Source organism: Manis javanica, chromosome 10 (assembly GCF_040802235.1).
Source record: "Manis javanica isolate MJ-LG chromosome 10, MJ_LKY, whole genome shotgun sequence".
In the NCBI taxonomy this organism is placed as follows: Eukaryota; Metazoa; Chordata; class Mammalia; order Pholidota; family Manidae; genus Manis; species Manis javanica.
In genome coordinates, this window is record NC_133165.1 from 70,070,794 (window position 1) to 70,086,826 (window position 16,033).

Sequence of the window (16,033 nt, forward strand, 5' to 3'; positions counted from 1 at the left end):
TGATCTCTGGTTGACTAGTGACCTGGACCCAAGCGATTAGAAGCTCCTCACCCCTCCTTTGGCCCTAGAATGTACATTCAACCCATTATTCCCACACTAGGAGCTGTTCCAAGGACACGGCTTTGAAGTAGTGATGTGGTGTTTAGACAATTTGGACTGAACACATGTCTGGACCCAGTTAAGTCCTCTATATAATCTCTTAAGATTCTGGCACGTGGATGGGGAGATCTACTTGTCCTTCTGCCTCCCAAGACAAGCCTCTGGAGTGGCCTGCCTCTTTCTTTGGTCTCTCCTTGCCCTCCATGTATAGGGTCTAATGTCAGATTTCACCTGATGAACTCCCCAATTTGTAAAAACCAACATTTTCTCCAGTAGAATGCTATGTAAGGGCAGATAATATGTCAAGTAAGGTAAAGTGAGTTGGAGTAAAATGTAAATAAGTGAATCTGAGCTTATAACCAAATATATGGGACACAGGGATCTCCCAATCACTTGTAGTTGGATAAAGGAGAAACACAGTTGATGTCTCACATCCATCATGACAATCACTGGCACAAGTTTAGAAGTCCTGCCCATTGATTACAGGGATAAATTGAGCCAGGCTTGTATCAGCAAAACAGAGCAGTTACTCAGAGCAAATCCACAAAAAACAGTACTGCATTTTGTTTCGGAAAAAGTTCTTCTCTTTGCTAGTCTCCCTTCTGAGTTGCCCGTGACGTCTCCCCTTCAGGAATTCTGTAGCTATTTAAATGGGCTCACCTAGCAACGTAAGGGCTTCTTAATGGGTACTACACATACTCCATCAGCTTTGGGCAACTCAGGAATAATTTGGGGGTAGTGATATTAAATCTGCTCTATTGATGAATTCCAAGTCTCTCTATTTTCTAGACCTGATCATCAGAAACCATTATTATTTTAATAGGCTAATTGGCATGGGAGAATGGATTCCACAGAGATCAAATAGTACAGCAAACCTTACTATCTCCTTATTTATTCTATCATTCCTTTAATCTGCATCCTTTCTCCTTTCATCACTGCCTTCTCAATGCTATTTATCTTTTAAGGTTCTAACTATGTGTTTTTCAAGCACAGTATTTGGGCCATTTCTATCTCAATCACCTGGGCTCCTGCTTAGGAATGCAGACCAACTGCATAAATCAGAATCTCTAGGGAAAGTCCAGAAATCTAAATTTTGAAAAGCTCTCAGGGATCTTTTATGCATGTAGAAAGTTTGAGAAACACTGTTCTATTCAAATACCGTGAAGTCTTTCTCATTGCCCTAGAAAACCAATGTACTTTATCTGTCTTTGCAATTTCTAAAATCATTTGCTTTTGTAGCCTTCCTACAGTATAATATTCTGTCTTATATTTTTCATAACATAATGATCTGTGCACTTGTTTCGTTCTCATTGTAACAGGGATAAGCTCCTTGCAGACTAGGCCCGTGTATCTCCAGAGCATCTGGCATGCAGCTTTGCTTCTAACAGGTGCTCAATTCTTATCTCTAAGAATGCATACAATGTTACCTCCAGGCCTTTCGCCTCCTCTTTTGTCAATGCACTGTGAACATAAGCTACAGTATACCTCCAAAATGCTTGTACCATATTAAAATAAATGAACTGCTTAGAAAACCTCTTGCTTGAACTGAGCTTAGTTCACAGAATTTGGTCCCAGATAAATAGTTGACTCAGGCTTTTTTGTTCTCTGTAAATCTCCTTATCAGCAGAACGTTTATTTTTGAAACTCATGGCTCAATAGAGTGAAAACTAGTCCCTTGAATTAAGAATTAAAGAACAATTCATGTTTCAGGTCATAAAAATTATCTACATATCTGTCACTGGTGAATCATTTATGATGTCCTCAGTATGGCTTGAATTTTCAAAAGGTTAACTTCAGATGTGCTTTTTTAGAGTGTTTATGTTTGCTTAGAATACATCAAGTTACAAAAATGCTATTTTCTTAAAATACCACTGTCTAATTTCTATAAAATCCAAGTGAATGAAGAAAGCATGCTCAATAAAAGGAACCATGGCTCAAACTTCAATTGTTCAGCTGCAATTCTGATGAGCGTGTTCCCTGATATTTGGTTTTCATGAAATCAGAATATAACCTAATCACTTCAAACATGTGTTGCTATGGATTTTAATGACCTGAATGATTTGTTTTGCTTTCTAATATTGAAAGACATGATGCCTTTTCTTCTTTACAAGTCCAATAAAATCCAGCAAAACACATACACACATAGTATAATTGAATTATTGATTTAAAAAGAACTTACATAACTAACCTTATTGTGATAACCACTTTGCAAAATGTAGGTGTAACAAATAATCACTATCTTAAAATTACAAAATATTATATATCAATTATATTTCAATAAAACTGGGAAAGAAAAGCTTACAGAAAAGGTTGGCTTTCTCTAAGCCTCTTGTAAGTATTGTGTGAGCTTTAATTAGCATACAAGACTGTTATTAAAAAAGGCATTAAATAAATATTACTGAAAGCCTGTTAATAAATTACACTAGAGTTGACTTCTAAATAACATCCATCATAGAATGGATATCACATTTGCTTTTGCAGAGCTGGAGTAGTTACACTTGAATATTTGATAGATGTAGAACTTTCTCAAATGATAGGGGAGGAAAACATTTTAGACAAGAAAACTTTACAGCAGTCCAAGGCTGAAATAAAAGGCAAATGCAATATCTTGAAAACAAAAGAAAAGTTACTTATTAGCATGCAGTCAAAAAGTAAAGAAATGCAGAGAAATAAACTGTCAAATGTTATTAACAACTGCACATTTTAGAAATATAAGGACTCCCACAATCAGGCATCCTCTAAAAATTTTGAAGGAATCTGACTCTCTCCAGGTCAACTCAGTCAGTTACTTTCTCCATCCCAAAGCCCGGTACTCTCTTTCCAACGTTATCTGGATCGTTTGCCTGACCCAGGCCTCGATCAGGGTTGAATTCCTGTAGAACATTTCTAAGTGTATCTTCTTGCTTCCTGTCTTCTCTCTGCCTCTCCTCCAACTTTAAGATTCCATCCCACACACCGCTGCTAAAATGATCCTTTTCAAACCTTGTTTTCATCATCACTCCTCTGCTTGTGAATTTAGAGTGATTTTCCCTAACTTGTTATGTAAAATTGTCTTGTGATAGCAACCTTCACCAAGTGGACTACCCTTTCATCTAACCAAATATTCATCGCTCTTGGAAACATGTGAGCCTCTATACCTTGCATAACCTGCCTGGTATTTTTAGGGAAATTCTGAGAGATTTTTGAGAAAGATTACTGGATGCCCTTTTCATGGAATGCTAGATATTACCTATGATGCTCTTCAGGGATTATTTACTTTATGAGGTATGTACTTATGATTGCTTTTGGTTGGTCTGTTTTACATCTTTCCAGAGATAAAGATTAACATTTAGAGGGCTGATGACAGTGCAACAGTGATGCCTCAGTGATGTTTCCTGTCCTCAGAAATGCAAGCAATTCTTGTGCATAGCAGCTGAAGAACTGGATTTATGAGAATTAAGACTCCATGTTTTTTATCATCTTACTAGTTCCCTTACTTAATGGACAAATCAACAAAACATTGATTTGTTTATTTTACATTTTTATGATAGTCACAATTTTACCTTTTTGAAAACCGAGTTAACATGGATTAGTACACATAAAGCCTTATAGCCTTCTTTGCCTTGTAAATCCTCAAATGTTTTGCATCCTCTTCTTTTCCAGGACTTGCTTACACTCTTCTTAGAAACTCAATTCACATCTATCTTTATCAATGTAAATGTTGCTAAAAGATAATTTACAAGGGAACTAGTAAAATACTGTAAGGTTCAAAGGCATGCAAAGAAACATGCATAGCTAAGGCCTTCAGGAATACTGGTATGGACTTTCTTAGATTAATAACTTCAAATTTATCAATATCCACAGGGAAATAACCAAATCTCCATCAAACACGAATTGCATTTCTATGTACAAGCACCACTGGTATTACTTTTGGATATTGTGCAATTCGTAGGACACTGTTTTAGGCCCTGGATACGCAGGAGTAAAGGAAACAAAGTCCCCGCCTCTCGGAGCCTCTGCTCCAGGGTGTGTGTGGAGGTGGGCTGGCAGTGGAGGGGAGGGGCTGAGGGTGGAATTAGATGTTAAACAAATAAATATATAACACGACCTTTAGAGACATATGCTTTCTATGAGGAAATACAAACCAGGATACTGATGCTAAGTAATGTGGCGTAGAGGAGAGTACTGATTTTGTACAGCGTTATCAGGAAAAGTTTCTCTGCTAAGGTGATTATTTCAGGAGAAACCCAAAGGAAGAAAGCCCCTGGGAGCTGAGAAGAATGAGAAATTCAGATACAGGAAACTCTAAGTGTTCGGGCCCCAAGGTAGGAGCCCCAAAATTGAGAGGGCGCCTAATATCGCTGGAACGGAAGGAGTCCCAGAGCGAGGAGTTCTGAGAAATGGCCCTGGGATGGATGTAGGGCAGGCACATATGGGAAGAGTCTTTTGTCCTCTTTAGGACTTTGATTTTTCTTTTAAACTCCAAGAGAAACAGCGTGACTGGAGCATTTGAGCAAAGGTGGAACAAGATCTAACATGGAAAACATTCTGGCTGAGATGAGGTGAATAGTTTAAAGGAATCAAGGCTAAAGCAGGGAAAACAGAGGGAAGAGTTATGAGTTAAAGTGTGTCTCCTAAGAAGATATGTTTAAGTCCTAAACCTGTGACACCTGATTTGAAATAAATGTATGACCTAATTTGGAAATAGTCTTGGCAGATTTAATCAAGTTAGGATGAGGTCATACTGGATTACAGCAGTCTCTAATCCAATGACAGTACTCTTTTTATATTTTATTTACAATTTTTTTATTAAGGTATTATCGGTATGCACTCTTACGAAGGTTTCACATGAAAAACAATTTGGTTGCTACATTGACCCATGTTATCGAGCCCTACCCCCAAAGCCCATTGCAGTCACTGTCCATCAGTATAGTAAGATGCCACAGAGCCACTACTTGTCTTCTCTGTGCTACACTGTCTTCCCCATGATCCCTGCCATACACTGCATGTGTACTAATCATAATATCCCTCAATCCTCTTTTCCGTGCCTGCCCACCTGCCTTCCCCACCCTTCCTCTTTGGTAACCGCTAGTCCCTTCTTGGAGTTTGTGTGTGCTGCTGTTTTGTTCCTTCAGTTTTCCTTTGTTGTTATACTCCACAAATGAGGGAAAAAGCTTGGTATTTGTCTTTCTCTGCCTGGCTTATTTCACTGAGCATAATACTCTCCAGCTCCATCCATGTTGTTGCAAATGATAGGATTCGTTTCTTTCTTATGGATGAATAGTATTCCATTGTGTATATGTACCACCTCTTCTTTAGTCATCTACTGATGGACACTTATGTTGCTTCCATATCTTGGCTATTGTAAATAGTGATGTGATAAAAATAGGGGTGCATATGTCTTTTTTGAATCTGAGAACTTGTATTCTGTGGGTAAATTCCTAGGAGTGGAATTTGGGGTCAAATCGTATTTCTATTTTTAGTTTTTTGAAGAACCTCCATGCTGCTTTCCACAATGGTTGAACTAGCTTACATTCTCACCAGCAGTGTAGGAGGGTTCCCCTTTCTCTACAACCTTGCCAACATTAGCTGTGGTTTGTCTTTTGGATGGTGGCCATCCTAACTGGTGTGAAGTGATATCTCATTGTGGCTTTAATTTGCATTTCCCTCATAATTAAAGATGTGGAGCATCTTTTCATGTGACTGTTGGCCATCTGAATTTCTTCTTCAGAGAATTGTCTGTTCATATCCTCTGCCCATTTTATAATTGGGTTATTTGCTTTTTGGTTGTTGAGTTGTGTGAGTTCTTTATATATTTTGGATGTTAAACCTTTGTCGGATATACCATTTATGAATATATTCTCCCATAATCTAGGATGCCTTTTTGTTCTGGTGATGGTGTCCTTTGCTGTACAGAAGCTTTTTAGTTTGATGTAGTCCCATTTGTTCATTTTTGCTTTTGTTTTCCTTGCCTGAGGGTATGCATTCAGGAAAAAAGTTGCTTATGTTTATATTCAAGAGATTTTTGCCTACATTTTCTTCTAAGAGTTTTATGGTTTCATGACTTACATTCAGGTCTTTGATCCATTTCAAGTTTGCTTTTGTGTATGGAGTTAGACAGTAATCCAGTTTCATTCTCTTGCATGTAGCTGTCTAGTTGTGCCAACATCAGTTGTTGAAGAGGCTCTCATTTCCCCATTTTATGTCCATGGCTCCTTTATCATACATTAATTGCCCATACATGCTTGGGTTTATATCAGGCCTCTCTAGTCTGTTCCATTGGTCTATGGGTCTGTTCTTGTGCCAGTACCAAATTGCAATGACAGTATTCTTATAAATGGAAAATTTGAGCATATATATGAATAAAGCCATATGAAGACAGAGTGAGAGATTGGAGTTATGTTGCTACAGTTCAGGGAATGCCAAAGGATTGCTAGCAACCACCAGACACTAGGAAGAGGCGAGACTCTAGATCTTCTCCTAGAAACTTCAGATGGACCATGGCCGTGATGACACCTTGATTTTGGACTTCAAGATTCCACAATATGAGAATATAAATTTCTGTTGTTTTCAACCATTCAGTTTGTGGCATTTCAAAAAGGTAAAATCCACAGGATTTGCTCATATATGTGTGGTTTGATAGAGAAGAGTTAGAAGTAATTTAAGACCAAATGCAGCCAAAATTGAACTTCAGAGAACTTGGTAGCCATGTTTCTGAAATATAATGACAGATATCTAGGATTTTTTTTACTGAAAATCTGCAATGCATACCAAGCTTAGAAGGGTCAGTTAAAATGAGAACTTCCCATTACAGAACTCTTTTTATAGACTAGGCTCTTAATAGAAATTGTGTTGCATAATCCTCCCAAGACTCTTGCATAGTGGATATTAATACCCTCATTTCACAAATATGAATCTTTCACCCAGAGATGTTATGTATACACTCAAGGAAGTATTCAAGAAAATATGAAATCCAGATTTTTCCAATATCAACACCAACTTCTTATCAAGAAATGAACTTTAGTGAATAAAACAATGTTTCTGAGAAATTTGGATGCTAAATCGAATATGTCCCTTCATTTGTTGCTTAGTTTTAAGATCCCTTCAGTATATTCTTCAAATGTGTGGTGTACTCCTACTCTTACTGATCTTGATGTGTTTATTCATTTGTCTCCCTAATAGAATGTCAACTTATGGAAGAAAAGATTATTCTTACTCTTCTTTGATTCTTTGTGACTTGCACAGAATCTGGCATACAGTAGGAGTTCATTATATTGGTCAAATAGTTATTTAGCAGGTCAAAACACTGGAATGAAAAACAGAAGTAAGGGAAAGGCTTTGCTTTTTGTGGATTTTCCTTTATGGACTTGTGAGTTTATCATATTCTGGAAATTTCAGGGAAAGGACAGAGGAGGGAATTACAGAGTGGAATAATAACCAAACACCCCAATTACTTCAACATTTATTCATTTACTTATTCAACCACTTATTCACCACACAGATTAACTTCTTCATCTCCTTGCAAAACAGTATTCATTTTCAATTACTTTTATTTTAGAGATAATTTATTATGTATTGTGTAGAGTCCCACCACTGTGGTTTAGATAGGACTCAGCCATATGTTTATACTCCAGAGAAAATGTCTTACCTTCTGAATTCATTATCAAGTCTTGTAAGTGTTAGATGCTACAGTCATGTTTACTGACAATATACTGAGAGAACTAAAGAAATCCCCTGGTCTAAGTATTTAGAGATTTAAATGTATTTTTAATTTATATTTTATTTTAATTAATAATGGCCATTCTATTTTCTATGATGTAGTTAGTCCCTTGAGAAATAGCTGAGTGATTTGGAATTCTAATCTCTAGTGTCACTATGAGAAAAGAAAATGTAATAAGCCTTTAAAATTCCCCAGATTGGTAACTGAATGAGACTTTGATGCAAAGATACATCTGTTGATACATTTAAATGCAGCCCTGTTTGGATGTGTGGGAGAGTCCTTTCTTGTCACATGTTACATAAGGTGGACATTAAGTGGAGATTATTTTTCAAAGGAGAGGCAGAGACTAATGAGTAAAACCATAGTGAGGCATTAAATGAGTCTAATAGGAGAGCTTAAATAAAGAACCAGCAAAAAAATTCACAAAATAAAAATAATTGCAAAGTGACTATTGAACGATAAATAAGGGGCCTTGACTAAAAACAGATTTTACTGTAGTGGAGAATTTTAAAAATACTTTAAGCAATTTTTGACAATTGGGTTTGGGTTGTAAACACTGAAAATGTTTGCGTGGGTATTTTCTTAATGTATTTTGAGTTTCCATCAACTTTTCTGTCAGTAGTCAGCAAGTTTTAGATCACAGTTAAGAGAAAAAAATTAAGAAAATATCTTTACTTCTGGCTATTTTACATTGTCTGCTTTCCATTCCACGAACACTGAAAATATAAGGAAAGCTTGATGCTAAGGATCTGTTTTTGCGTTAGTCCAGTGTAGAGTTTTTTTCCTCCTGTGAGTAAGTACTTGGTTCTCTAGGGGTTTAAAATCTCTCATAGGAAAATATACTCAGTTACTCCGTGAATCACTTAATGTTATTAGAAAGAGAGCACTGACCAGCTGTTCTCCTCGGGGGGCAGAATGGAAAGAAATAGACTTATATAGGAAATGGAAAGTTATAAGGAAGAAAACCTTCCTGACAAAAGGTTGAGAGAAGCCTAGGGGACTCAAGATTTCTCCCCAGAGTAAAATATGACCCAGGGGATGGAAGTTAGGCTGGAACCTAGGGTTGATTCCTGGCCTTGCACGTTCTTAGCCAAGTCTATGTCCTTGGACCAATTGAACGTTCCTGGCCTCTGTTTAATCAATTGTACAAACAGGGAATAATAATATTTAACCCTTAGAGCTATACTGTGGATTTTGAAACAATCTATATAAAATTCTTGGCACATAATCAATAGTCAATAAATGGTAGCTATGATTATTATTACTGCCACTGCTTGGGGTTATATAATCTCACATCTGTTCAAGGTGATTTCAGTTGCAATGGTTTGCCCAGTCTTCATTTAGAGGAAAGGAAGCTTGGCAAATAATATACTGTGGTTCTTAAAAAATCATAACTGATAAGGATTATTTCCCCTTCAAATATAGAAGAGAGAACTCTCAATATTTCCTGGAGGAGGAAACCCATTTTTCTTTAATGGCATCTCATAATATGCTGCTGCCCATATCCTTGCTGTTCTAATTTACAATAATAATATGCTAATTTTATGCCTGTAATCTTAGATTGAGTTAGGTGCCAGATTTTAGAGAAACAAATGGCAAAATACATTTCTTTCAGATATGTTTACATAGAAACTTACTTAAATATTTCCAATTATTATATTTGGCAATTACATCTAAACCTTCATTATATTTTTCTCAGCTTGGTCTTCTTGCATGCACTTTTGATGGTAGTATATAGAGGTTTAAAAGAAAGCATTTTTTGCTTTTCTAAAAATATTATCATTTCATTAGAAGAGCAATAAAGAATGGCAATTCTCACATTTTTGTCTTACACTGGGTTAAGTAATAATTCTATTCTTTAAGTTTTGCTTATAATTTTTCTGGAATTTAAACTATGTAAGTTATATCAACATATATTGTTGCATAGCCCAGAGCTAACAATTTGAAAACAATGTAGATGCAAACAATATGTATTTCCAAGGCATGGAAAAATAAAAGCCTGAAGTGTATTAATCTATGAAAGCATATAATGACTCCCACTGGCTTCTTCTACAAGATGCAAACAGCTGTGGGCTTCTTATTACAAAGATATTCTTCCTTAAACTAGGTACTCAGTACTCTTTTAGAGATATTAAGGAAAGAGGCAAATCTCCCATCCCTTGGGTAGATGTTGGCTTTTATTTTCCCCAATTTTCTTCTGTGAGGCACTCTCTAGCTTTTCTATTGGAGAAGTTAAATGGTGTGTGTTTTAGATTGCTCTTGCTGACAATATTTAATCAATTAAGAAGTATTTACAATGTGCTATGTACCGTGTTAAGTACTCAAGAGACTAATGCAGAAGGAAAAGACATGAAACTTGTCAATGACACCCTTACTGAAATATTTCTTGGGAGGGCAAGATCTGTTCATAAGAAGCCACTTCTAGGCAAGCATTTCTTTATCTTTCTTCATTTATTCCATTCCTTCAGTTATTCATTCACCAAAAATCTATTGAAACATATGATACACTAGAAATGTGGTGGCTTAGGACTTACAATAAATAAAATAAATGCTTCCTGCTCTTAAAGAGAATGTAACAATGGTTATGAAGGAGTTATGTACAAAACACAATGAGTGCACAAAGGAAAGAATGCTTAACTTCCAGGGTGTTAAGAATAAAAAAATTTTTAATATAAGCCATTTACAAAAAAACTGACCCTTGAAAGATGACTTGAAATTTACCATATTATGGTCAACAGCATGTAAAGTGGTGGAGTTAAGGCCCTTTGCAGTAGGTTCCCTTACTCTTCCTAATTTGCAGTTAAGGAAAGTGAAGCACAGAGGAATTAAATAACTTTCCCAAAAAGTTGGTAAACTGTAGGGCTAAGGCTTGGAGCTCAGCAGCCTGCTTCCAGAACCTGTACTCTTTACTGTTGGGTCTCTGTGTATTGCTTTTTATGAATTTATTCATGTTATGTGTTTGTCAGTGTGATAAATGTAGGCATTTTAGTGACCAGGTAAGAAATGAGATTATGACGAGAGATTATTAGGACTAGGAACCATACTATGTACTAGTGTAGACCTTTTCTTTTCTGTCCTCCTGTATATGCTCCTAATTTCTTTCTAGAGAAGAAAAGTACTGGGGGAATTCATGATGGAATCATATAAGAGACTGTTCTGGAGAATACCCTACAAAACATGGTCTGTTAGCCCCTTCAGCTTTCCACAGGACAAGATGGCTAGAATTATGGCCCTTCTGTCTTCCACTGACCAAATACACACTTGGCTCCCGTACACCTTTCTTTCCTCTTCAGTTGTCGTCTGGGGACCTCGCTTTAAGGCAGACTTTGCAAACACAGGTGTTTTCAGAGGTCAGGGATGTAAGGTCATTGAGGGAAGCAGGGAAGAGTAAAACAGGAATGGGGAAATGTGGAACTAGTAAGTATATGTCCCTAAAGGAATTCAATACTATTTAAAAAACAAAATAAACAGCAAACACCCTGCTAACCAGACAAAACCTCCAACCAAATTCAGCTTCTTCGGCTCTAGGCAATCACTGTTCCTCTGGCCTTTTCTACCTGTGTCCTCTTCCCCTTTCTCATAGCCAAAACATTCCCTCCAGCTCCCAGAGCAAAACCAAGCTGATTTAGGCAGAATAAGAGCCTCCCCAGATGTCCATGACCTATTCCCTCAGAAACAGAATGTATTACTGGTTTTGCTCATGAGTTAAGGTTAGGGACCTCAAATAAAGAGATTATCCTGGATTATCTGGGTGCCCACTCTAATGACATGAGCTTTAAGAGCAGAGAACCACCTACAGCTGGAAGAAGCAGAAAGAGAAGCCAGAGATATTCAAAGCTAAGCAGAAAGCAATATCCCACTGCCAGCATGAAGATGGAAGGGGCCCCACCAGGAGGAAGGCGCATGACCTCGGGTTGCTGAGTGAGGCTCCCAACTGACAATCAACAAGGAACAGGATGCCTCAGGCCTGCAACCGTGAGGAACTGGATTCCGCGAATAACCTGGAAGAGCAAGGAGCGACTCTTCCCTCGAGCCTTCAGAAAGGAACACAACTTGCTGGTATCATGATTTCCTCCTTGTGAAACTAATCAGGGTACCACGGGAGCCACACTGTGCCTGGACTTTGCCCACAGAAATTAAGTTAACAAATGGGTGTTGTTTGAAACTGCTAGGTTTTTGGTAATTTGTTATAGCAGCAATAGAAGGCTAATACAAAAGTCACAATTCCTACTTCTCCTTTTGTCTTACAAAATTGCATCTTAGACTTGAGCAAAGTATGAATGGAATGAATTAATGTCTGCTGGTTCCAAAGGGCAAGTGGAAACCAGGACTCTCTGGCCCTGAGACTGGTTAGGAGTCTCAGACAGTAGGTTGAGAAGCTCAAGTTGTGTCTCTGTTCTTATAATGGCTGCAGCCAGTCTTTTTTCCTAGATTATGTAAAAATAAATACCCCTCACCAAGGATAAAATTCGTTTTGTTTTTAAAACCACATAGTTTATTTTGTGTTATGCATTATTTTATTTTATTCATTTAATACTTCCTTGTTGGCAAGTATTATCTATCCTCATTTTTCACAATGGCTCTTACAGAAAAGGCCAGTCCAAGTAATGTGGTGGGATTCACATCCAACTCTTTTGGATTCTAGCAGTGGCAGGAAAGGATGAACTCTTCATTACAAAGCATTAGAATGTTGGGATAAAGCAGAATTGGCTTTCAGCTCAGGTGTGATATCTCTCTGCCCTTCTGTGTAGCCATTTTTACATTTTCATAGGAAAGTGGTTCCTCCCTAGTGTCTATAATTAGATTTCTTCCTGTCAAGTGAAAATTTGGAACATCAGAACATTTATCTAATTTCTATGGGGCATTTGTTATTTTATTAAAGTGTTTAGAATTCAAAGCAATGTGCTAATTTTATATGAAATGAAATGTCTTTATATCTTTCCATGGAATCTAATATCGTCTACTACTGCATAGAGGCTGAACAACCTGTACCATCACACCCCCTTCCCCCAAACCAGTTTCCATTGTGAAATATTCCCAAATCATCCTTTTTACTTGTTTAGACTGCAAAGCCTATCTCAGTGGGATCACTGATTTTTTTTTTCCCACTAGATTGCAAACTCCACAAGAGCAAACACCATTATATTATCTGGAATACTCCCTGGAATATACACAGTAGGAGCATAATACATACTTGTAGAAGTTAAATGATGAAATACCATCATTAAAAAAATAGAATAATAGTATTGTTTCATTGGCATGGGATCTTGCCTGAACATTACTTATCTGATTTTTTTTTTAATTGTCTGGGAAGGTAGGTACCAGAAATCCTAAGTCATATGCAAGCCGGTAGCCACTTTTTGTTCTGCAACCTTAGAATTGCCCTCTTTTGTCTAATTTCTTTTGTTGTTTTTATTCTTCTGTGGTTTTGTTGTGTATTTTTATGCACTTGTTGCTTGGCTGAGGACAGACTGTTATAGGTTAGAGAAGGGAATATAATCCAAAAGTCACAATGCAGCCAGGTGGAAGCCTGGCTACTTAATCTGAGGCTCACCAGTCTATATGCAGCCTTTGGGCAAATGAGACCTGAAGCGGCAGCTCAACTTTCATTTTCTGCCATTCTTACGCACTGTACAAGTTGAAGAGTTGCACACAGTGGCTCTGCAGGGCAGGTGATGTCACAGGTTAACAATCTAATACTTATAGTCTAGGTAATTGCCTAAGACCACCTGTGGGCTTTTTGTCCAATTTTCTTTTTCTTGTACTGATTTCGAAGCTCTATACCCTTAAGTCTCCATACTTCTATTATAAGGTCTGCTTCTGTTAGCCTTAGATTATATGGTGATCTGAGTCACCTGCTGCCATTCTGATTTTTGGCATGTTTGCTGTTTCTTTTTTTTTTTTTTTAGCTATGTTGCCTCTTTTGGCCTCCATGGCCCTGATACCTAAGAGTGGAGTTCTTAGATACATGAATAGAATCCACATTGCCATTGAACAACAAGCCTATCCTACCACCCTAGGTTAAGGGTGAGAATTCAGCCATCACCGTGCTTATAAATGACTTAAGTAAACATCTCAAAGAACAACTTAGAATGCATCCATGCAATTAGAAGCATCAGTCAGAGGTAGAATCAGTGTGATGTTTAAACTGCCACAGGGATGTAATTGCATAAACTATATGGCAAATTTGATCACTTTCGGAGAAAATAAAATGGGTTGAGAGCTGAAAAGTAAAAATGATCACATCATTCAAGGTTTCATTATGTGGGAACTGAAGTTTTACCTTATGCTGAAAATGTAACTCATGAATGCGTATTATTCTGAGAGCAGTCATTATTTCTCTTTGGTGTACAACGGAGGAGCAGGTGTGCAGATTTGTCAGGGCATCTGCCATACTTAATAATCACACACATTAAACTGTTCTAGAAAAGGAATTATTACTAATAAAACCTCATGTACTTGCTATTTACCCCTAGAGGGCTATTATTTCTTAATGTATTATGATGAAAAAAAATAAAACCTTTTGGACAAAGACTTAAAACTAGCTCCTCCACCTTTGGCCACAGCTGGTAGAGCTTCCTTAAATGACGCAATACCTGTTCTGAAACATTGCTGCCTCCAGAAATTCTTTCCACCATCCATCACCATTGTGATGTTTTCATCAGCTGCTTCTAATGATTTTGTTGGTGCTTCTGACTTGAAATTTTAAGGAGATGAATGAATTGAAAAATGGTTGAATGAAGGCATGCTAACTTAGAACTGTCTTGTTCTGAGTGGATGGAAGTCGATCAGATAGCACCGATGGGGAATGTGAGGAAGGACAGTTGCTTTTCTTTGCCCATATTAATGAAACTCTCTACTTTTATAACTCAGTGATTCCACCAACTGATGGGAAATGGATGACTGCAGAGAACAGTGAGGAATTTTAAAATAGTTTACAGCTTAAATTACCCGGCTAGAAGATGTAGTTAAAAGTCTTTGACTTTTTAGCCCAGTGGATTTATTTTCCTTGTAAATATATTTTTTTAATTTATGTGAACCAAAGTAATAAAGTGGCAAAAAAATTCAGAAAAATTGAAATATTCCTTTTTCTAATTACTTCTGACCATCAGTTTCACTCTTGGATGACAACCATTCCAAATAATCTTTTGCACATCTTTCTAAAACCATCTGTAAGCATAAACATGCATTTCTGTTTATTTTGTATGTGTATATTCTTTCTCATTTACATTAATGGGATTGTACTAAATATACTGTTATAGACTTTGCTTTTATCAGTTAAAAACATATTTTAGAAATTATTTACATTAGTCAATCAAGACCTACTTTATCATATTTTAAAAATGTATTTTAATTATACACAAAAACAATAGTAGAAGTTAAATTTTACTGCTACCCCACTCATATCCAGAAGCAACTATTTTAAAACCTTTTTTGTTTGCTCTAAATTCCTATGGTGGTTAATTTCAAGTCAATAAATTATATGAGCAAACTTCTCTAGACAATCAATATTGACTCCCTTTCATGAAACATGAGTATTCAGCTTATTTACATGTATTCCCCCTCCTCTTTTTTTCACTGTCTATAGGAGATGCACTTTTTTTTCTTTATTGAGATATAACTGACATATGACATTGTATACATATGTTTAAAGTCTACAACATGTTGATTTAAAACACTTATATGTTGCAATATGATTACCATCTTTGTGTTAGCTAATACCTCTATCACATAATAAATTACACTTACATTTTTTTGGGTGAGAATGTTTAAGATCTACTGTCTTAACATTTTTCAAGTATACAGTATTGTTAGCTATAACCACAATGTTGTGCATTAGATCCCCAAAACTCATTCATCTTGTAAGTGGAAGTTATACCCTTTGGCCAGCATCTCCCCAGTTCTCCAGCACCAAACCCTCAGTAACCACCATTCTACTCTCTATTTGTATCAGTTGAGCTTTTGTAGATGCCACATATAAGTGATATCATACAGTATTTATCTTTCTCTGTCTGAATTATCTTGCTTAGCATAATGCCATCAGGGTCCACCCATGCTATCTCAGAATGACAAGATTTCCTTCTTCTATGGCTGAATAACATCTCATTGTATGTATACCATGGCACCTTCTTTATGACACCGAAGTTGTTTATACATCTTGGATATTGAGAATAATGTTCCTATGAACACGGGAGTGCAGGTATCTATTTGATGTCTGGTTTTAATTTCCTTTGG